The following is a 22884-nucleotide window of genomic DNA, read 5'->3' as shown; positions in this document are numbered from 1 at the left end:
TAATACACAAACGTGTGGAGTAATACACAAATGTGTGAAGTAATGCACAAACGTGTGAAGTAATGCACAAACATGTGAAGTAATGCACAAACGTGTGAAGTAATACATAAACGTGTGAAGTAATGCACAAACGTGTGAAGTAATACACAAATGTGTGAAGTAATGCACAAACGTGTGAAGTAATACACAAACGTGAGAAGTAATATACAAACAGGATGTATAGTGATGTTAAAACTGAATGTATAAACTGATGTGTAAACAGACAGACTGAACCAGAGTTCACACAAATCTACCCCAGATTGTCACGTACAGCCCTGCTGAATTTGGGAGGAGAGGACGATTAATTGCTTGAAGATGGAGGCACAAACTCTGAAGTACATCCACGTAAATGTGCATCTGGCTTGGCATCGCATGGTCCTCATAATCGCTTACCTAGCATTGTTCCTATGTTGCTCGAGTCTAGCAGCTTCAGGGAATAAGTAAGTGGGAGCTGGAAAAAAATTAGTTCTTAAAGAAAAAAATGAGAGAGCAGAACAAACGTGAAAGAATTAAGATGTAACAAGTCAAGTAAAGAACTACTGGGGAAAAAAGAAAGGAAAGCATGTACCACACAGTATAGCTAAAGAGAGCTAAGAATGCAAGAGGAAAAGAGGGAGATCAATATGGTCATATAACTACACAGTACAGGCTAGTCAGACGAATAGGTGGGTCGCCAAACAAACCATAACATGGTGACGAAAAAAGGTGTTGTGACCACTTTAAAGACATGCAATAGATATGGAAACTTTTACTAGCCCAAACATTATCTCTCTTTTGAGTGCAAGATAAACTGTGAATGTACAGTGCTTGGTAAAGCAATATGAGAAAAGAAAAAGTTTACAGAGTGTACTTCATTTATTTTTATTATCATTTGCACATGATATCTGACAGTACAGTGCAGATGACAATAAGTGCACTTGTGAAAGAAGTGAGAGTTTTCAGGGAGATACTATAAAGATTCATGCATGGCTGTATAGAAGAATCTGAAGTTAGGACAATACAACTGCAGTGCAAATAATTCAGACCTTAGTGTCTCAAACTTGTAAAAGGAATCCTTAATGGGGAAATCTCCATTGGTTTTGTATTCCACAGAAGATGGAGATAAGCAGAATAAGTAATGTTTTATGTGAGAGACTCCAGGAACACTGCAGACAGTACCAAAACCATGAAACTGGCATTTCTTGTCATACATACACATGCAAAGTATACTGTGATTTTTGTAAAAAGGAAAAACTGGGAGGGTAGGATTAACTACAAGCCATACTACAAATAACTGCCAAGGGAGAGCTGGAGAAAGCCTGTACAAGCAGGAATTACATTTACCAGACATGATGCTCAGTGTCTCAACCACAGCAACCCTTTCTGAACAAAGACATACACCATAATCTGAAGGAGAAATTCAGGGAAGGTTGTGTTGTACCTCAGAATAACAAAGTCAGTGATAGATGTGATATTAGAAGAACAGACAAGTCAAAAGTTAGTACAGTTTTAATAAAAGAGAGACTAAATCACAAAAACTTCACAAATGCTATCTTCAGTGGGCACAGAAAAGCCTGGATAAAAGGAACCATAAACACTCAGCACTGTCACAAATATATCAGTAAAATTAAAGAAAGAAGCCGCACAGCTCCATTGTGCATGTAGTAAAAAAAGTTAAGAATAATGAAAAGCGTTTTTTTAAACAATTGTATTCACTCATCACATTGGCATGTACAAATAAACGTCAATAGAAATGGGAAAAAAATCACAAAAAGACCTCTATCATAAATATGTACTACACATGTAGGGCCAGATTCCAAAAAGTTGCTCTTGGTGCAAGTCTGCCCTAATTCCAAAAGACCTCTTCTCAGTGTGACTGAGTTATTTCAGTGTAAGGTCTATCTATAAACAGGATTGCTTGCTGCATGGACCAGATTCCAAAAGACTTGCTCTCAGTGTAAGTGACCACTTACACTGAAAGCTTGGTCTTTTGGAATGGGGCCCATAGTTTCCATCACAGCTCTATCATTTTATTGTGCATTAAAACATGCTCATACACTTTGCAATTCGTACCAAACTACTTAGTTTAGTCATTTGTTTGAACATTATTTTTGCATATATTCTCAAATCCACCATTTATGCTTATGAAAACTGTCCCTTATCTTTTAATGTTCGCCTCTCTATAAGCTTTATTTCCTTTCGTTTAAGTAATTCATTTACAGCTGATTTAATCTTGGATTTCCTCTTTTGTGTATTTGTTTTTTGACTGCTGACAACATTGCATCTTGACAATTCCAAACCTAGTGAGAAAGTCAATAGCATCATCACTCTGGTTATATGCTTTCTCAACAACTGTCATGAAATTTTGTACGGAGTCCTTAACCTTGGATAAATCTACACATATCCATAAAATGTTTTCCCAATATCCTCTTTCATTCTATTTCTTTCACATTATCTGCTCTCCACTTGAGGGAAAATGCTCTGAAGCCTACTCTGGGCATAACATTACCACTGTAAGCATTTCTTTGCAAATATCCTAAATCTTCTGGACTTCATACTTTTATAGCATACCTCTGGGGCCATGTAGGTTGTATTAAAAAAAGAACTATGAAAAGTTAACTTCAGTTAACTGTCCTCTATTACACAAGAAATTTGGTTGGAAGAAGTTCCTGCAACATGCACCAGTGAGTGCTCAAATCTACTTTCATTTGGCCTGTGAGAAGTCTCAAAGTAGGCTATTTATTTATATGTTGTAATTCGTAAGCATCAGCACACAACTGAACAGCTAGCATTACTCCATGGTGAATTTAGTTCTTTTACAGCAGACTAGTAAAGTACATAGATAGGTCTCAGTATTACCAGCAGATGGCACTCAGTGATAGATATGAAAGCCTTTAATGCTCTCATAAATGGACAGCAGAAGCCGCCACTACAATGTAAACTGCAGAGTTGCAGAGCCTCACACTGATTGGTGGGAAGTAAGGAAAGAACTCTTAATACATACTACAAAAAAAATTCTGTAATGTTGTATTTTGGATAAATGCACTGGTATACTTCAGGAATCGACTTTACAATAAGTGCCAATATGGGAAATAAACACCAAGTATATCCAACAAGTGAGAGGAATGTATTATAAAAAAAAGATCTTGCTGAATGCCTCTTTCATATTAGTTCTGCACATTGAATCCACATTTTGTTCACACTGTAGTTAATAAAAAGTGAACAGCAAGCAAAGGTCTCAAAATATCTGTAATAGATGGACTTCTGAAAATAGCCAATTAAGTATCAGAAACAGTGAACATCTAAAAAAATTTTACTATATCTAGCCTTCCTTGATCTTAACAAACAGGAAGAAGGCAAATTGACTTAATTAATATGAATGTGGAAAGCACATTTGATGTAAAATAGGACATTTATTTTCAGATTTCTCTTTATGAAAAGGAATGCAAAAGGAGGAAGCCATTCATGGTTATGTTTCTAAAAGAACCTGCCAGTAGGCAGTGCAAATAAAAATGTTTTCAAAACAAAATTTTCACATCTCGCAGTGTCATAAACTCACAAAGACATAAAGGTACCTATTGCCAGCATAAAGCTAGTGTCCCAAGTAGTAAAGCCATTTACAGGAGGTCTAGTGTGTACAGCTTATCTTTACTTAGAGTATCAGAAGAACAGCTACAAATCAAATGATCTCAAGTGTTCAATCTGCAGGCAATAACCGATAAACACTAACCATGGAATGACAGATGCAGATTGGAAAGAATTTACAAATATGACTACAGAAAAGCACACGTGCATGACATTAGCTCCTGTAAGAAGCTCTAACAGAAAAATAGCTCCATTGTTGCGATAGGTGAACCTGGGGAAAGATTTTCAGGCTTTCCTGATGAGAACTCTAACCACTTCAGATGCCTAGTCTGAATAAACCAATTGGAGAGATGTAAACTTCTGAAGACACATGCACTTGTCTTACTCTTGTGAAAGAAGATCTGGAAAGTTCCATTATTGATTGTTCATAACTTCCATCAGTCATGGTAACCAAAATAGCATGGGTCAACAAGATGCCATCAAGATCAGAGATGTGAGGTTTCAGTATGGATTTCTATAATAATAGCTGCACAGAGAATGACAGAAATTGCCAACTGGAGGGTAAGAAAATGCACCTACTTTAATCTTTTACTCCAAAGTCTGGAAAAGATCAAATGATGATAATTATCTGAGACACAGATGCATCCAGCAATCAACCTGCTGTTCAATAATCATTTAGAACACCTAAGTATGAGATACGATACCGAAGTTTTTTTTGTTAAAATAATTATCTAGGAAGCGTTTTTGCCTGGAACAGATACTTTGCGTTGTAACCCCAAATTAACTGTATAAGACCATCACTTGACTTAATTTATTCATTTGCTAAACCAGGTAAGTGTTCATCTCTGACCCTTTTCTAATGTGACCTGGGTGACGACAGCAACTGAAAATGCAACATATATAGATTTAAGAGAGCCCGTAAGCATATTTTTGAGAAGTGTGAGGAATCTAGTTTGAATAGCGACTTGTGCTAGTGTTGAGAAGAATAGGAATGATGAGATTTAGCCTGCCTGCCTCACTTTGGATAGAGGATTTTTGGAAATACTGCAGTCAGGACCATTGTTTTGCTCCCAATATTGGTATCAGCAATTACAGCAATTGTCTGCCCGAATCAGTGTGTGGCGGAGCCCCATACAGAAGTTACGTCACCAATGAGTCAGACAGTTCCCCTCACAGTGCTCCACATTACACTGACAACATAAAATGGATAATGTGCAGCCAGTATTAGAGATTAAACAGAAAAACTCCAATCATCTACAGGATGATACCATATGGATTACACATGACACCTGCCATACAGGAAAACAAGGGCATAGGGCTTTCACTTGGGGGTGTGACTCATTCAAATTCAGCTCTCAGGGGAGGGGAGATGCTCAATGGTCAACAGAAAATCAGAACAGAAAAAAAAGATGTTTTCCAAAAATTCATGGTCACCATTTGGGAGGTTGGCACAGTTTTGGGGTACATATGCAAACAATATCTTATTACGCAGAGCCAATGATTCTGTTGTAGCATGGAAGTCACTGAAAGTGGAATAAACAAGTCTTGAATTTTAATTAAAGATGAGTACTGGGCTGACTGAGATCCACAAAGACTCTTATAGAGCTGGTTCACAGGCACAGGACTATGTCTACATTCTACCAGTGAACCAAATATGAAGAACCAAAGCACTATGAAGAACTAGAACAAGCACATGAAGCTAATGCAATCTAATGTTATTATCAAATCTCTAAAAGTTTTAAATAGTCTGGCAGCTGGTTTAGAGCATTAAAGTTATGAGCTGTTAACAAGCTGCTTCCTCTGCTACAGGGTTTGACTCTCTCTGCTTTCATTTGCCTATTGTGATCTTGAGTGTGTCATTCAACCAGATGGTGCTTTGCAGGAATTTTGCTAGACTCATTAATGTTCTCCTGGATTACATATCTAGTAACTACCATTAAACCTATGAACTATACCTGACATGCTAATGTAAGACATAAATGGCAATTACAATGCATACATAATGAAGCAAAAAATAACTGGAACAAACCTTAGACCCTATCCTTAACTCCTCTATTCATATGGATAACATAACCTCTAAAGTCCTCTACCAACTTAAATTGGTGTTATTGTGTCACATCTCCCACGTTCTCTATCCAGCCTCTCACAAAGCCATAACCAAAAATCTGTAATACCAAACCTGGAATATGCCAACATGCACTCAGCATACAACTGTCAAAAGCTGCAAACGGCCAAATTAAAAATATGTAAGTTTGCCATCCTTGCCACACCACTGTGACTTGCTAGACAATTTCCACTGGCTCCCTACGCCCAATAGGGCTACCCTTTTGTTATGGGCCTTTTACTATTGCTCAAATGGGTTACTGCCACCTGCTGAAAAAAAAACTCCTTCTAAGAGATCAAAGCTACTCACCTATTTCCAACCAAGATGATATCCTCATGCAAAAAACACCACCAAGATTTAAACCAGCAAGGAGATTTCCAAGAAAGCTGCACACTAGTCAACAGCATAATTTCAGCTGTCTTAGCATGAAAAAATGAAATGAGAAATAAGGGCCAGTAACTCTGCAAGTTTTAGTAAATTCAGTTAGTGGCTAGTACACTGCCTAGATGCCAACAAAGAAACAACAGCCTGAAAGAAAACAATCTCGAACCCATGGAGAGAGAACACTGACTACGAACAATCCTGCAGTTGTTCAGCAAAAAGCAGTTTAAATGCCAACTTTGAATCAAGACGATAGTTTCCAGTAATTTAGAAGAAAAAATAAATCAAATGTACTCCCAGCTGATTAAAATAAACAATGAAGAAGTGCATCAACTCAAATAAAAAGATTGGAAAAAATGGAAGAAGCTTTTAGCTGCTATTCAGATAAACTGAAACTGCAAAAATCAGTGGTCAAAATGAATATGACACTGGTCAAGATGAGATGTTTTAAAAATGGCAGAGTTAAAGGACACAGAACATTGATACAACTTGAAATTTTCTGTTGTACTGAAAAAACTGGTAGGAACTGACTGTATTACCTTTATGAAAACATAGATAAGCAACTGGACTGGTATTCCACAGCAAAATGCATTAAATGAAAGATACATCGTATGTATGCTCCAATCCTGGCCATGAGAAAACAGCCAAGACCTGTGTTAGTAAAGATGCACTCATACCAGTAGAAAGAGTTGATCCTGACATGGCAGAAGAGTAAAGTATTAAAATCTGGAGATAGTACAGTACACCAGGCATAAGAGAAGCAAATTTATCACAACAATCAAGGAACGAAATAGGCAGGTGTTTGATTCAAGCTGCTGTACCCAGCTATCTTCAGACTATATTCTCCTGGAGGATCAAGAGTAGTTTTTCTGATGTAGAACATGCTAAGGAGGAAATACAAAACTTTGTTCAACAAAGGTTGAGCCATCAGACAGAAGGGGATTCTGTTTATCATTCTTCTGATGAAACAGCTCATAGAGAGACTTTGGCAGTGAAACCTTTTCCACTGTTCCAAAGGAAAATACTTCAGAGACAGAAAAAAGCACACGAGCTGACTAGAAGAATCAGGAATACCTTGGATTTGAACTGGAGCCTAGGGTTAGGAGATGGAGATAAACAGGAAAACTAGCAACACTGAAATTAATATATAAATGGGAGACTATAAAGCATCAATCACATTTGTGAAATATGGTTTTGCAAATAAAAAGTGGAAAGCATGGACTTTTGCTGACTTTGTTAAACTTGTAAGGGACTGGAACACAAACACTCCACTTTATGTCATTAATGTTTGGAAGGACAGTGAATGGAAGTTGGGGACAGTAACTGTAAGAACAATTCCTGTTCTTAACAGTATTTTCAACATTTTATGATATAAATTACATGTTATACAGTAAAGCATTTTCAGTTATTGTATGTGACAAAGATAATAAATTAAGAAAGTGCCTTTTTTCTCTCTTTTATTTTTAAGAAATATAAACATTACAATGTAAAAAGAGATGAAATGCTGGACAAAAGTATGTTTAAACATGCTGCAATCTTAAATTGTTGAGGTGGGGCATGAGGTGTAAAATTGCACAAATTACAACATATGTAGCAGAGTCAATATGTTCTCTCTTACTTTTGCATAGGTAAATATCGGGATTAAGGCTCTTGGCTTAATCTAATATATATAAGCAAGTAAATAAGAGGAACATGAATGTAATGAAAGTTTTCTTTTAGCAAATAAGTGTTCAGTTTACGTTGAGAGGCTTGATGGATGAGGGCAGCTGCACATTTTGTGTTTGTGTTTCCATGGAGAAAAGCTGACTAGAGGAGCAGGTAATAAAAGCCAGAGCACTTTTTAAAGGCTAATGTTCCCTAAAAGCATACAAACTGTTTTTTCACATCTGGGAGGAGAACGAAGATAAAAACAAGAACAGACAGCAATGAGTTTAGGCACGAGCACAGGCTGTAACATATATCTTAACATGGATAACCTTAATGTTAGTTTCAGTAATGCCTTTCTCTGCAGCTGTCAATTTGGGACAACTGTTCCTACCAGGAGGGTTAAAAATCATTATCTGAAGATGTATATAATGTTTAGTGTTTTTGTTAAGTTAATTTATGATGTGTTCTGGGGTGTGTCTTTTTTCAAACCTTGCAAAATGTGACACAGGTTCAAATGGAGTTGACAAGAAATAACTGTATAAAAGATCAGCCTATCAAACATTAATGGGTACATGTAACACAAAAGCTGAAAAAAAGACATTTAAAAAGCTTGTCATTTATAACTGATGGGAACAATAACTTAAGCTAATGACTACACTAAGCATATTATTTTGGAATGTGAATGGCCTCATAGGTATAGGCAAAAAGGTAATATTGAATTATAAGAAATGCAGAGTGCAAACAGCAGTGCTACAGAAGACACATTTGGAAAGTAGTGAGCATGTGAATTTTATAAAGAAAGGATTTCCTAATGATTATTCAGCCGAATATCAGGGACAAAGAAAAAGGGGAATAAGCTGTGGTGGCTCTAATACCTAAACAGGAGATCCAATAGTGATACAATAGGAAAAATGATAGTAATGGTAGATTTGTAGTAGTAAGGGGCTATTGGCATGGGAAGAGGATTACACTGACATGTATTTATATTCCTCTAAAAGTGTTACTCTGGAGCTTAATACATTTTTGGGAGAAAAGATCAGTTTTCAGCAGGGAATATTAGTTATACGTGGGGGCTGGAACTATTTGCTACACTGTAGCGGTATTAGGGGACCAAGAAGGGAAAATATAAAAAGGCTAGACTTCTAAAAGGCACTTGTGAAAATATTTGGTATGGAAGACATTAATTCATTAGTAGGAACTCAGACAGAATTTACATATTAGTCCCAAGATACAATAACTGGGCTGGACTAAACAGAAATTATTTCACAAGAACGTGTATTTAATTGAAAGCTTTGACACACATCAAATAACTATTTAAGATCATGCACCAATAACAAATAAGAAAACAAATGCAGGGTAATGAGACACTGACACTTCATAACCTACTTGTTACAAATAGAGAATTTGTGGAATGGGTAGTGGAAATTAGAGAAGATAACTTCCCAGTTATAGCTAGTGAATGGGATAAAACTGAAAATGGAGTTTCAAATTAGGGTAAAAAAAGAGATATGGACAAGACATAAGAATTATTTAGAAGGGCTGACAAATGTTAAAGCACTGCAGAATAAGGCAAATCCCAAAGAACAAGAAGAGGTGCAATTGCAGAATGCTAACGAGAAAATAAGGGAGTATCTGGATATTATGCATGAGTTTAGAAAGATTGCTGTTAAGCATCTGTTTTTGATAACTCCAAAGTACAAAAACTCTTATCACAATGACTAAGGCAACAGAAAGTAGAAAGGGATGTTGCCAAACTTAAGGAGCCTATAACAAGAAAAATAAACAGAGATCCTGTAAAGTTATTAGAGAGATTTTGGAAATTTTATGAAAATTTGTATAAAGGAGAGGAATGTGGAAATCCTGAAACAGCACAAATGGAAATATTTGTGGAAAACTTATGTATGCCACAGCTAGACGTAGATGAGCCTCAACAATTAACAGTTAAGACAGGAGAAGATGAGAGAAAAATGGTAACATCTACTCATGGAGACCTTCCTGCAAATTGATTGTATGGTACTCTTGAGGAAGTCTGAAAGCTAGGAGGGAAGAAAGTAATGAAGATCGGGAAGAACAGTATTTTAAAAGAAAGGGAAGTATCAACATCCTGGAAGAAAGCTGTGGTGCCTGTAATATCTGAAGATTTTAAATACCCATCAGACCCAGCTTCATGTAAGCCTTTTTCAATTTTAAATCATGGTTATAAGGGGTTTCTGTCTATAATAACTAAAAGAATGTCAAAGATGTTGCCAAGATTGATGGATAATGATCAATGTGGTTTTGTGGAGGGGTGACAAACATTTGATAACATTAATAGAACAATGATAGTCCGTGTGGAAGCAGAATTTAAGAGAATGCTTCTATTGGTGGGTCTTGAACAGAAAGTATTCAACAGATTAAGCTGAGATTTTATGAGGTGGGCAATAGAAGTATTTGCATTCTTGACACAATAAGGTTAATTAGGAGGACATATAAAGGACGGGGGGCAAGAATTACAGTTGGAAGGCTCCTCTCTGATACGTTGTGTCAAAACAGAGGAACCAGGCATGGGCGGCCTCTTTTCCCTTTATTTGCATTTCATTTAGAGCCACTGGCAAAGAAACTAACGGACTCAGAAATTCAAGGATTTAAATGGTATGGTAATCAAGAAAAGATGGCTTTATTTGCAGATGACATTATTTTGTACCTGATAAAACCTTAAAAGGACATTTCAGTGGCGTAGAACATTCTGAGACAGTTTCAAGTTTTTTCAGGATATAAAATTAATGAAGACAAACAAAAGGGTACAGCTACAAACTATGTACCCATGCATCAATTAGTCCAACAATAACCATACTTATGGAAACACAAAAAATGAAAAACTTAGGAATATGGCTTAAAACATACTCTGTTATGGCAACTAAGGATATGTATGGAGAAACTAAACAAAATATAATACAAAAACTGAGAAACTGGAAGCTCTTCTTAATGGATATGGATAGCAATGTACAAGCAGTTTTATATGTAGGCCATGCATGTTTTTATCAACCAGAACAAAAGTTGTGGACAGTAGTTAATAAAGAGTTTAAAGATTTTATCTGGGAGGGGAAGAGGGCAAGGGTTAGGTTAGATAAGTTGGTCCTTCCAACAGAACGAGGTGGTTTAGGATTACCAGATTTGAAGGGATATTTTAGAGCTACACAGTTAGGTTCATATACATAACAGAAGCGAAAGCTATGTGGAAAATGATGATGATGAAGGAAGGGGGAAAAGTCAAGAAATAAGCAGAGAGTGGGATTTTGGGTGCAGACTGTTAAGGAGAATAACAGCTATACAGAATATTATATTCATAAAGTAGCAGAAAGTTTTCTAAGAATTATGCCAGCAGAAGAATGGAGAAATAAGGTTCTGCTGATATGGATAACTGCAAATAGGAATACAAAGAAGAAGCAAGAGGGGCTGGAATTTACTGCAGAAAACTGACAAAAGTACCAAGGTATTAGGGGCAAATAGACAATGAAAGGTAATAAAATGGGAAAAGCCAAGAAGAATTTTGAACTGCAGGTTAGAAGAGTACAAAACAGGGGAATCCTACGTGAAAGACCTGCTCTGGTAAGAGTTTTTAGTTGAATCTAGAACAGAAGCTGCTGTTAAAAATGGGATAATTAGAAGGGTATATAAAATATTGCACAATAACTAAAAGAATCAGAGGAGGTTAGAAAAGACTGGGATGAGAGACTGGATAAGCAATGCAAAAGGAAACAATGGGAGGATATATGCATGGCTCCCAAATATGTAACAAAGTCTAGAAGATTTAGGATTTTTGCTTGTGTCTGCATGGGTACTTTTATATGCCAAAAAGATTCCAAAAAGGTTTTCCTCAGCCAGGTGGCAAATGTTGTAGGGGTAGTGGGGAAAAAAGAGGCAACCGGAAACATATATTGTGGGAGTGTAATAAGTTGGCTGACTTTAAAAATTCTCTAGAGAATACTCTGTCAGAAATATTAGTTGAGCAAATGGGTGTAACTAAAATTATTTTCTGAGCTGGAATATAGGATCTGAATTGCCTAAACATAGTCAGGTCCTCTTAAGCTTAATTCTGGTAGCCAACAAAAAAAAAATCAGTTACTAGAGCAAAGTCTAAACCATCTATATTTGAAGTAGTGAATATTGTAACAAAGATAAAATAACAGGAAGTGGGATCTTGAGAAAAGAGTAGGAGCAAATCACATACAAAAAATGGAAACGGTGGGAACAATACATGCAGAATAAGGTTTTAGGGAGCCGTGAGGTTTAAGGGAAGGCAGAAAATGCTCAATTCATGTAAAGTTGGATTGATGACAACTGTAAAAAATAACTTATGTGAAGTATAATGTTTGTGACTGTAAACATGCTAATAAGGGTGTTTTATTTTATATAAATGTATGTTTTCCTATATCTCAAGTGATAACTCAATAAAGGTTAAAAAAAAAAGATGAAGCAGCAGCTGGGGAAAATCTTTTCTAGAACAGGCCCTGATGTTTGGAATCACTTACCAAATAAAGCCCGCATTAATAATACCTTTGACACATTTTAGAACTCTTTGGAAGAACTCCTCTATAAGGAATCTATATGCTTTTGCTTCAGAAATACAGGCTAACTAAATGTTCTTGTTATACGCATTAACGTTTTGATACAAGGCATTGCACAGCTTTCCACTAACCTATATAAAGGTGTACAGAGAAATGCATATATTGCATATAGTGCATTCCTTATACCAGCTTCTTGCATATAGTGTCCATTAATCATAACTTCTCAACTAAGTGCACTTATTTTAACATTACCTCTACATAAACATGGACATCTTTTATATCCACCCTGAACTCTAATGTGCGACTTGTATATATGAATGGCTTGGGTGTATGCCAAACAATCAAATGGTTAATTCCCCAAACATCTATTCATTGAGACAAATAGAGTGAATGTTTCTTTAAGCGAACATGCAATTTAATAAAATTTAAATCACCAAATATACATAGCTGGCCAACACTGTGAGCATGAGAATAACCCGGTGATAGAATAAACAAAAGAACAAAGCACTCTCTATATTCATCACACATGATATACACATACTACACTACTGAACTATATCATAGTACCCACAAACGTATAGGACTACTGAAAATACATTACATCTGCAACTGAGCAAAAAATAAAAGGAAAACACCACCTTAAAAGTGAAATTCCATCTAGATCAATGCATATTGCCGTACAAATAACATATGTTTAATAATGCATAATGAGCAAATAAAGATACACCTTTATCACATATTACATTTTTGTATATACAGAACACGCTGAGACGTATAATTAGATATTTGGTAAGATAATACATACAAGATTGTTTTCTACAGTATGTCTTCACTACATTTTGACGTAATGATGTGGTAGGTACCTTTCTTCTAGAAGCTGACCAACAAATGTCATTTGATATTTTAATTTTCACTTAAAAGAGACATCTGCTTAAAGAAACATCTGCTCTATTCGCCTGGACAAATTGAGGTTCGGAGAATTAACCATTCAATTATTTGATGGACCCGAATGGCTTATTTTGCACATCTGCCTTATGTCCAGGTTGTGACTGAAAGGCATCAACTGACCAGCTCCCTTACAATGTAAATACATTAAAAAATACAAACAAAATAAATGCTGGCTCACAGGCAGGACTCAAAAAGTCAGGATTGGTGATATCACCTCCACTACGACACTGGTCACCAGCGGGGTTCCTCAGGGCTCCTTGCTGGGCCTGCTATTTGGCATCTTCTTTTCAGAGGTAAAGGCAAACATCAAAGGTCTTTGAATGACCAAGTTTGCAGATGAATGCAAATTGGGCGCTATCAAAAATTGCCCCCATGACACAAATATCTTGCAAGACAGTCTAACACAGACAGACAAATTACTGGTGCAAAAGTTACAGACTAAAACTGAATGCCAAGAAATGCACTGCAGTGTCTTTTGGGAAAACTATCCCCCAGGCTAATTACTCCATTGATAAGTCAACCTTAGCAGATGACCCAGTAGTCAGGGAACTAGGAACATATGTGGACAGTAATCTGGCCAAGGTAGTAAGAAAATCATTGTCTACTTCCCTTAGAATCCAGATCCATGAAAGTCATAGTGCTACTTTATTCGGCCCTTATTAGACCCATCACTGAGTATAATGCCCCTATCGACATGTACCTAACAAGACATACAACAGTTGGAATGCCCACAAAGGTTCCTTACCAGGAGAATCCAGGGTATAAACATATTGTTCTCTACAGATTGCCTTAAAGCTCTATTGCTATACTGTAGCTTCTACAGGTTACTGAGATGCCATCTATGCTGGCATACAAGGCATCTAGGATCTAGCTCTGATGGATGTTTTGCACATCCACAAAACAAACAACATCAGATCTACTACGTCTAAGGACTTAAATCTTGTTTTTAACATAAATAAGACACACTGGTAATACAAGTCTCAGAGGATTCCTATGCTCTGGAACAGGGTCCCCATCCATTTGAAGCAGAGTCCATCCTTAACTCTATTTAAGTATAACTTTGACTAATAGATGGGAAACTGGAAATTTATCTTGTCTGGCCCTCATGCCTCGGACATAGAGATGCAGACAGTAATGCCCAAACTAATATACCACCCCCCCCGACAAACACATAACCTGTAGAAATTTCCTAACATACACCCTTCTAATAAGTGCCCATGACACATAGGGACACAACTGGGTTGGATTGGACAGCTAGACTTATAAATGCCCTGGTGGTCATTAGCCTAGTATGACTACGAACTTATGAACTGATTTTGCAGAACAGCCCTGACTTTGCCAAATATTTTTGCCCTGTTACTTGCACAATGTTTGATTTGCTGGAAGATCACTGAGAATTACAGTCAGTCAATAATTGCATACATTAGATTTTAATTCTTGTTATTATTCAGAAAAGGTACACTGACAAAACCTGTTTTTCTATTAACTTTCTAAGTTTGTTTGTGTCTTTCGGCTTTTCCCGGTTAGGGGTCGCCACAGCGGAACTCCAGTCCAGTAATGAACTTTCTAAGTGAATTAGGGTAATATTTTAAAATTTTCCCTGATTTTCAGCCTTTGTCTCCCATAATATTTAGATTTTCCCAGAATTCTTGAGCAAAGAACTTGAGAGGTATGCCCACCTTACAGTCAGTGGCCTTCACCAGGCCTCAACTGCAGGTGTAGTTGAGCACTCAACTACCCCCCCCCCAAAAAAAATGCATAAAACCATTCTCCTGAGTGCCTGACTTGATAATCAAATTTGGGTAACTTGGGCCAAAGTCAGGGCTACATCCTTTTATGCCATTCTGAGAAGGCTATATAGGATCATAGGAATTTACTAGGCTATTAGCTCTGAGGCCCTTACAAGCCTAGCCAAGAATTTAGCCCATGTTCTGACTAGTCAGAACCCGATGCCCCTGTCCAGCAGGGAGACAGGTGGAAACCCAGGGGTGTATTTTCTGTTCCCCATCCAGTTATCCAGGTTGTGCATAAAAAGGGTTAATGAGGTACTCTGCTTGATGTGGAGTGGGAGTCTATTCCACAGAAGGGGAAGTCTCTGGGACATAAATCTGTCTCGCCAGCAAGTCCTACTGATGTCACAGACCAGGTTGAGGTTGCGTGTGCGGGTTACTCAAGTGGAGCTTGCCTTAAGGATATACAGCAGTCCTATAAAGGCGGGGTCTGAGATTGCCTTGTATGCCAGACAGAGGTAGCCTCTGACGAGTCTGTAGGAGACTGAGTAGAGGGACAGGGTCTTTAGCCTATCAGTGTAGGGTAGATGTTTGAGGCCTTGGATTCGCCTGGTGAGGAACCTCTGTGGTCTCTTCAGTTGCTGCATGTGCTTTGTGAGGTACAAGCCAAAAGAGGCATTGTACTCAATAATGGGTCTTATAAGGGAAGAATACAGGGATGTTATGATCACTTTGTCCCTGGATGAGATACCCTTACTAATGGGGTGGAGCATGTAAAAAGCTTTCCATACAACTCAGGCAATATGGTGATCAATAGTTAGTTTGCTATTAACCCAAGTGCCCAAGTCCCTCACAACTGATATCCTGCTTAGAACCTTGTTATTAATCTGAGAATTTGTGGAAATGTCACTCTTCCCAAAGGGGATGATGATGCATTTTTTGGCATTCAGTTTGAGGCCATGTTTCTGGCACCAGTCATTTGTCTGGGTGAGACCCTCTTGGAGGATATCCACATCACTAGGGGAATTGATGACAGTGTCAAGCTTGCAGTCATCTGCAAACTTGATTAGCCATAGCCTACCGGTTTTGGCCTGCACCTCATAATAGTATATCCCAAACAACAAAGGCCCCAAGACTGATCCCTGGGGTACACTGCTCATTATGGGTCGACTGCTTGAGGTGGCTTCCCCTATTTTCAGTAGTTGGGTTCTATCAGTGAGCCAGTTTGCTACCCATCTGGTAACATTTGGATTAATGCCTAGTTGAGAGAGTTTATGTATTATACCGGAGTGGGGAATAGTATTGAAGGCTTTGGCCAAATAAAGGTAGCCGGTGTGCACCTTCTTCCTCTCGTCCATGGCTTTGGGGTCTCAAAGTATTCAACCAAATTTAACAGGCATGACCTTGCCATGATCAAACTGAACTGTGTGGGATCGAGTGTTTGGAGGTTGCCAATGTCCTTGTTAATAAGGTCCATGATAATCTGCTCCATGGCCTTGGAGATCAGGCTAGTTAGGCTGATGGGTTTATAACTTCCTGGATTGGTGGACGCTCCATATTTGTTCAAAGGAATAACAGTGGCTGTCCTCACTTGGCCGACATGAACAAATATTTAGGCTTCGGTTGAATAAGGTGCCTAATGGTGCTGCAAGTTCCTGCCTGAGTTCATGAAGGATGCAGCCTGGGATGTTATAGGGTCCAATAGAGGCTGTATTTTTTGCCTTTGAGAGGACAGTGATGACTTGCGCCCTAAAGACAAGGAGGGGGTGGTGGTGCCGGGGATGTCCTGATTTACTGATGGAGTGGACAGAGGGGTGAAGTTTTCACTGAACTGGTCTGCCAGCAGGTTGGCTATATCTATGGCGATTGTGTATGTGCTGTCCTTGACCACCAGTTCTGAGCAGATGTGGGTGCTTCCCTTGAGACTGTGGACATAGGTGAAGAAAGCCTTGTGATTGTCTTTAGTAGTTGTCGCCAGTTTGGACTCAAAGTTTGCTTTGGAGGATTTCACTAGTGCTCTTATTTGCTTGTTCAGGCTAAGAAGAAATGGTTTCCAGTTAGGCACCTGCTCCTCCTTGATCTTGGACAGCAATTTTTTCCTTTTATTATAGAGTTTATTTATTGCAGATGTCCACCACACAGATTTACTCTTCCTTGAGGAGGAGGATTTTGTCCTGTTGGGTATTCCTGAATCCATGCAGCTATATAAACACTTGTATAGTACTTTTGTGTAGGTTTGGACATATGTGCCAGTTCCTATGGAGGGGAGGGGTCTGTGAAGCTATTTATACCTTCCCTCAGGAGGCTGTAAACAGCTTTGGAGAACTGTGGGGGGGGGGTCAGGGGAGATGGTGACTTCGAAAGTGTCCATTTTGTGGTCAGATCTAACCAGGAAGGATTACACTATAGGGATGCTGCAGTGGTTACTCATGTTGGTTAATATCAAGTTCATGACAGTTTCACCTCGTGGGGGTGTTGACCAGCTGATGCAAGACATTTGCATTGACGAAATGAAGGAATCTCTGAGTATTTGTGTTTTGGCAGGAGTAGTTCTTCCAATCTATGGTTGGATAGTTAAAGTCGCCCAGGATCAGGGTAAAGGGTTGAATCTGGATAGATTCAAAGAGGTCCCCAATGGTGGAGTGGGCATCTTCAGTCAAAGTTGCGGGTCTGTAGCTAGCGATGATTTGAATAAGGGTCCTGTCAATGGTTGTTAACTGCACCTGGAGTGTCTCTTGTGCATCATACTGTCTGACCAGCCTGGAGGTGTGTATGCTTTTATATATATTGCAACTCCACCTCCTTTTGTTTTGCTGCCCACAGTTTGGGGTCTGAATGCATGGTAGGATGAGTAACCTGGTATGGCTGGGGTACTCTCCACAGCTTTGAACCAGGTTTCTGTGACTATATAACTATCTGCTGCACAGCTGGGTCGCTCCTTAGAAATATCAATGGAAAAATGCAGTTTGTGGATGTGGCTGCTGTGACATTAGATACAATCTGGCTATGTAAGCTGGAATGTTCATTTTAACATTTGCTGTGGACTTCTTGAGTTATGCTGTCCATTTCACCGGGTAGGTATAATAAAATACTGCCAGGAAATCTGCAAAAAACAACATTTTTATATAGGATACTTTTAGGTTAGGAATTTTGTGAAGGCTTTTCTGGCTGTGTAGAACTAGCAGTAGTTACTGTGATGATTAGTTATGCTCTATTTATATGAGCTCACTAGAGATGAATATTAATGAGCAACATATCCTACGACTCTCAGAATTCTGAGTTGCAGGATTTGTGGCATCCTCTGAATGATGGGGTTTGGTTCTGAAAACCCTAGTGCAATTACTTAATTTTCCATTCCAGAAAACCAAATTATAATTTTTAGCTTTGTCATCTAGTATCCCAGGCCACTGTCTCAAGAAGCTGAATGTAAACTATAAAATAGTCTAGGACACATCATTATTGGAATATTTTAACACTTTGATGAAAAATGCTTTCAACTCAGTCCCATCAGACATAAAGCAACTTAATCTAGAGCAGCTCATGTAAACACAGTTAATGATGCAGCAGATATAAAATATGCAATGCAGACAAGCAAAATAAATCAATAAAAACTACTAATTTAGCATTGCAGCAAGGAACTTTTCCCCATAGCTCCTGTTGTAATTCTGAATACATATAGGCGCAAAGTATAGGGAACATCAAGCTGTGATACAAAATATTGAGAGTTCTATATCAAAAAGAATATAAAATCACATTTACAATGAAAAAATGAATACATTTTCACTCAAAGAACACTGGAAACGCACTTCCTTTCCCTCTGTTTTAAGGCATACTTATATTCAGTTTGGACTACATCTCTGAATCTGGCTATCTAACTGCAGTAACTGTGTCAACATCTCTTGCAATTCATTTCTGATCATAGTAGCATTCACTTTGCTAGACAAGCATATGCAAAAGATGCAGGTGCTTTTCAGTTTACTACATAATTTAAAGTAAACCTGACTGAAGTTTGCCTGCCTGAATACTGAAATATGTTAAACTATACCAAGAAAAAAACATAATAAAACAAGCACAAATAGCTCAGTCTTTACAGAAAAACTTATTCTGTAATGTAACAAAAGGCAAGTGATGCTCATCTGGTGACCAAGAATGGAAAGTTATGAATGCACACTATAAATGGCTAATAAAGGTTTAAAACTGTTTTTTTTCCCCAGAAATTGTACTCAGAAAGATACAGTATAACATAAAATCACAAAATTGTTTTTTAGCTTTCGTCCTGAAGAAGACTGGTACCTCAAATGCCAATGTTTAACATTTTCCATTTATAACATATATTTTCATAAACTATTTTGTTTGTAACTCTAGAATACCATGGCTATGTGGCACTGGGGAGTTAAGGCATGCCTAGCATGAGTATTTCGCCCAATGGGCTTCACACTTGAGACCAAACCTTACCAGGTATAAAACCTACTGTTATACACAGCCCTCTTGGACATTAACAGTAACTACCTACATGGCTCTTCTACTGCAACCAGTTATTACAGTGACCGATCACACCATTTGTCATTGAATTGTGCCAGAATAGTATAACTGTGCAAAGTGCATAACATTCTACCATCAAGAGCAGCAGCGAGTGGAAAAAATATAAATGATGCTCATCTCTTATCTCCTGAAGCAGACAAATCATGTGTCACTATGAAATATGCAAAATATTTCTAAGCCTTTCTTCTCGTCTAATGTGACTCAAATACAAAGCCATTCGTCTCTGACAAAGAACAGTAATGCTGATACACAGATACTTCAGGAATATTAAGGTGCTGGGTAGTGAAAAAATGTAATAGCTGATGCAACTGTTTTTTTTTTCTTCCTCTTCTGCTTTATTCTTACAATCTACCCCAGTGTCCTTATCGATAACTGGGTCTATCAGCCTCTTCTACTGCTGCTGGACAATGTCCATTCTAAGGCTAGGACCAGCACAGAATCTCAAGGGATCCAGGAGGGTCATACCACAAACTGCTTCCACCAGATGATTTTTTTTTTCCATTTATGACCTAGCCAAAAGCTTCAACCACTGCAATCCAACTCCAGTACCAACTACATCCAAAGTCCTAGTCCAAACGGAGGCACAAAAACATCAGCTGCTGCATCCCACTCAGCACCAGAAACATTTTTCCCTGTCCACCAGGGAACAACAAGGTACCACATCTCCACACCAGAAACCAGCAATACATAAATCAATCTACAGATGTACTAAAGCAGCCATCTGCAGGCCCTAACGGTCATGACCACACCACAGTCTTGTCCTCCTCAATTCACCGGTCACTCTATAAATGACACAGATCCAAAATCCGGCATTATTTCCAGCTCAGCTCCAGTTTGGAACCTGCTACATCCAAGGGCTACTCCTGTCTATAGACTGTACCTCCCCTATAGAGAATGCCTAGACAAACTCCCTCACCCCAGGATAGGCACACTCATTTCTCTGTGCTAGTGCCACAGACATCCGAGCTGTTAAGCATACTAAGAGTGGCTGGACTATAAATAGGGCTATATCCCTCTATGCCAATGCTGCTGGCCTAAATGCAACTGATTTTGATTATAACTAAGCTTTGAAAATGTATTAATAAAATGAAGGAGAGTGATAAATATACAACATATCCAACATTGTTAAATAGAAGCCAGCAGGCATGAATTTAATGTCTTACTGTGACAATAAGTATGCATTACCCAACTGATGATGGTGGGAAAGCACTAAAATTACATAACCTCTGTACTCTACAACAAACATGATGGAACAAAGGTTCAGTTCAGTATTCTGAAAAATCAGCAGACATGCTTAAAAAAAAAACTATGCACAGAATATCACAAGTTACTAAAAATATCAATGACATTTGAAAGAAAAGTAGCACAATAAACCTCTTCACCAAAGTCCACTAGAATAGCATGCTTATATGAAATCCACTCACATTCTTTTTGAAGTGAAGATTCTGAGAGAATGTGTTCTATCTCCTGATGTTTGAGGCAAAGTATGTAATTACATTCATTAGGATATGGTTAGCCACACTGCTACACATATATAATGAGTGTAAATGACCATCAACATTCCAGGGAACTAACACTGCAATATGCTACAAACAATTAATCCTGAACAGCACACATGAATATTCAAGAAAACAAAACAACTCTGAGTATATAGTGATGAAAGAACCAAACCCAGATATGGAATACAAATCCACAATCCAAATAAACTCAGTACACGGCAAACAGCTTCTGTACACAAGTCCCTTTAATTCAGTTGAAAAACTTGGTAAAACACTTTAAAAAATACCACTAAATAAAAGCTGAATGGTTTAGCTCATTTGTCTGTTAATTCGACAGCTTCAGAACCGCTAGCTACTAACACAGTAACCTTAAAATAGGCTTTCAAAAACACACACCCCTCAAAAATAACTAATCAAAACTAATATTCAAAGACAAAGTACATACAGCCTATTAAAAATCTTCTAACAGTAATATAACCAATGATCATGATGCATACATATGTGTACGTGGAAGCCGCTTGCCGTGTACTGAGTTTGAGTAGATAGTGATGAATTTTCTAACCAGCAGTGGTCCTGTGGTAGATCTATGGGAAAATAAATCCTGTGGCAGCCATTGTAAACTCAATGCAGGAAGCAGCCACTTCGGTCCCACTCATACAATATGCAAATCTGCATGTATTCAGTTTGAGAGGGCATGGTTAAGTGTGTCAGTAACTGGGAATCTACCTAATGAGACATAATGTTTTTATGTACAGGGTCCTTAGAGACAGACTAAAACTTTCATCACCCTGAAAGTGCTAGCTCTGTTTCTGAACTACCAGTGAACTATTTTAGTTACAAACAATTCAGAACTCACTTAGCCCACCCCCAAAAATGTGGGTATAACATTCATTTACCAGTTACCCACTAAATCCATTGCAGGATCACAGGGCAGTAAGAGAATACCCCATAATAAAATGAGAACAAAGCACAGCTATTCACAATGTCAGGGTGCCAATCTAGCATAGGAAGCGCGCGCGCGCACACACACACACACACACACACACACCTCTGAACAATTTAGGGGTTATCCAGTTCATCTACTTTGGGATGTGGCAGAAAGCTGCAGAACCCAATGAAAACCTGTGTGGACACAAAGAGGACATGCAGACTCTATATTTGAGAACAAGCATAATGACTCTGTCACTTAGCTACCCTAACACATAACATTTCAGAGTAAGTCTTACTTTTCTTTCTTTGATGAACTTTCCTTATCCAGTTGGTCAAAAGTTACCAAAGAGACAACAATAAGAAGGTGTACATTTCCTGCTGAATATATTCTGCATGACAAACACATTCTCCTTGATGACAGTGGTGAAGGGTGTACTACCACCCTCACCTCATGATGCTGGAACAGGCCAGGTTTGATTAGTGACTGTGTGCCTGAGTTTTAGCTGAGGGGATGAGGACTGAAAAGCATGAAGACAGCTCTCTTCTTCTGTTGTGTGTCAAGGAGAGTCCCCTGCCACAGAAGCATCATATGGCTGAAGCTAGGGATTAGCAGTGGGCAGAGATTGATGAAGCCAGTATGCTAGGTACGGGTTGCTAGAAAACAGCATGGGTGCAGTATGCTTGGCATGTAGCAGCAAATACCAAACATCAAAGGCATAGCCAGGATATCTGGAATTGTATACTATCTTAGAGAATTTAGCCCCCTTCCTCACAAGCACAACTCCCACGAAAACTGAAATTACATGTTTAAACAAAAATGCAGGCAATCAAGCTTTTTGAAAAAGAAATCCATTTAATAAAATACATAAACAGAACCCATAGTAAATATGCCTTACACTTAAATTCTAGTACATGTCTTTTAACAACACAAACACATTTTTAAAATGTATCTA

Source organism: Protopterus annectens, chromosome 1.part1 (genome assembly GCF_019279795.1).
Source record: "Protopterus annectens isolate FY-2018-M chromosome 1.part1, PAN1.0, whole genome shotgun sequence".
NCBI lineage: Eukaryota > Metazoa > Chordata > Ceratodontiformes > Protopteridae > Protopterus > Protopterus annectens.
Note: the sequence above shows the minus strand (reverse complement) of the source record.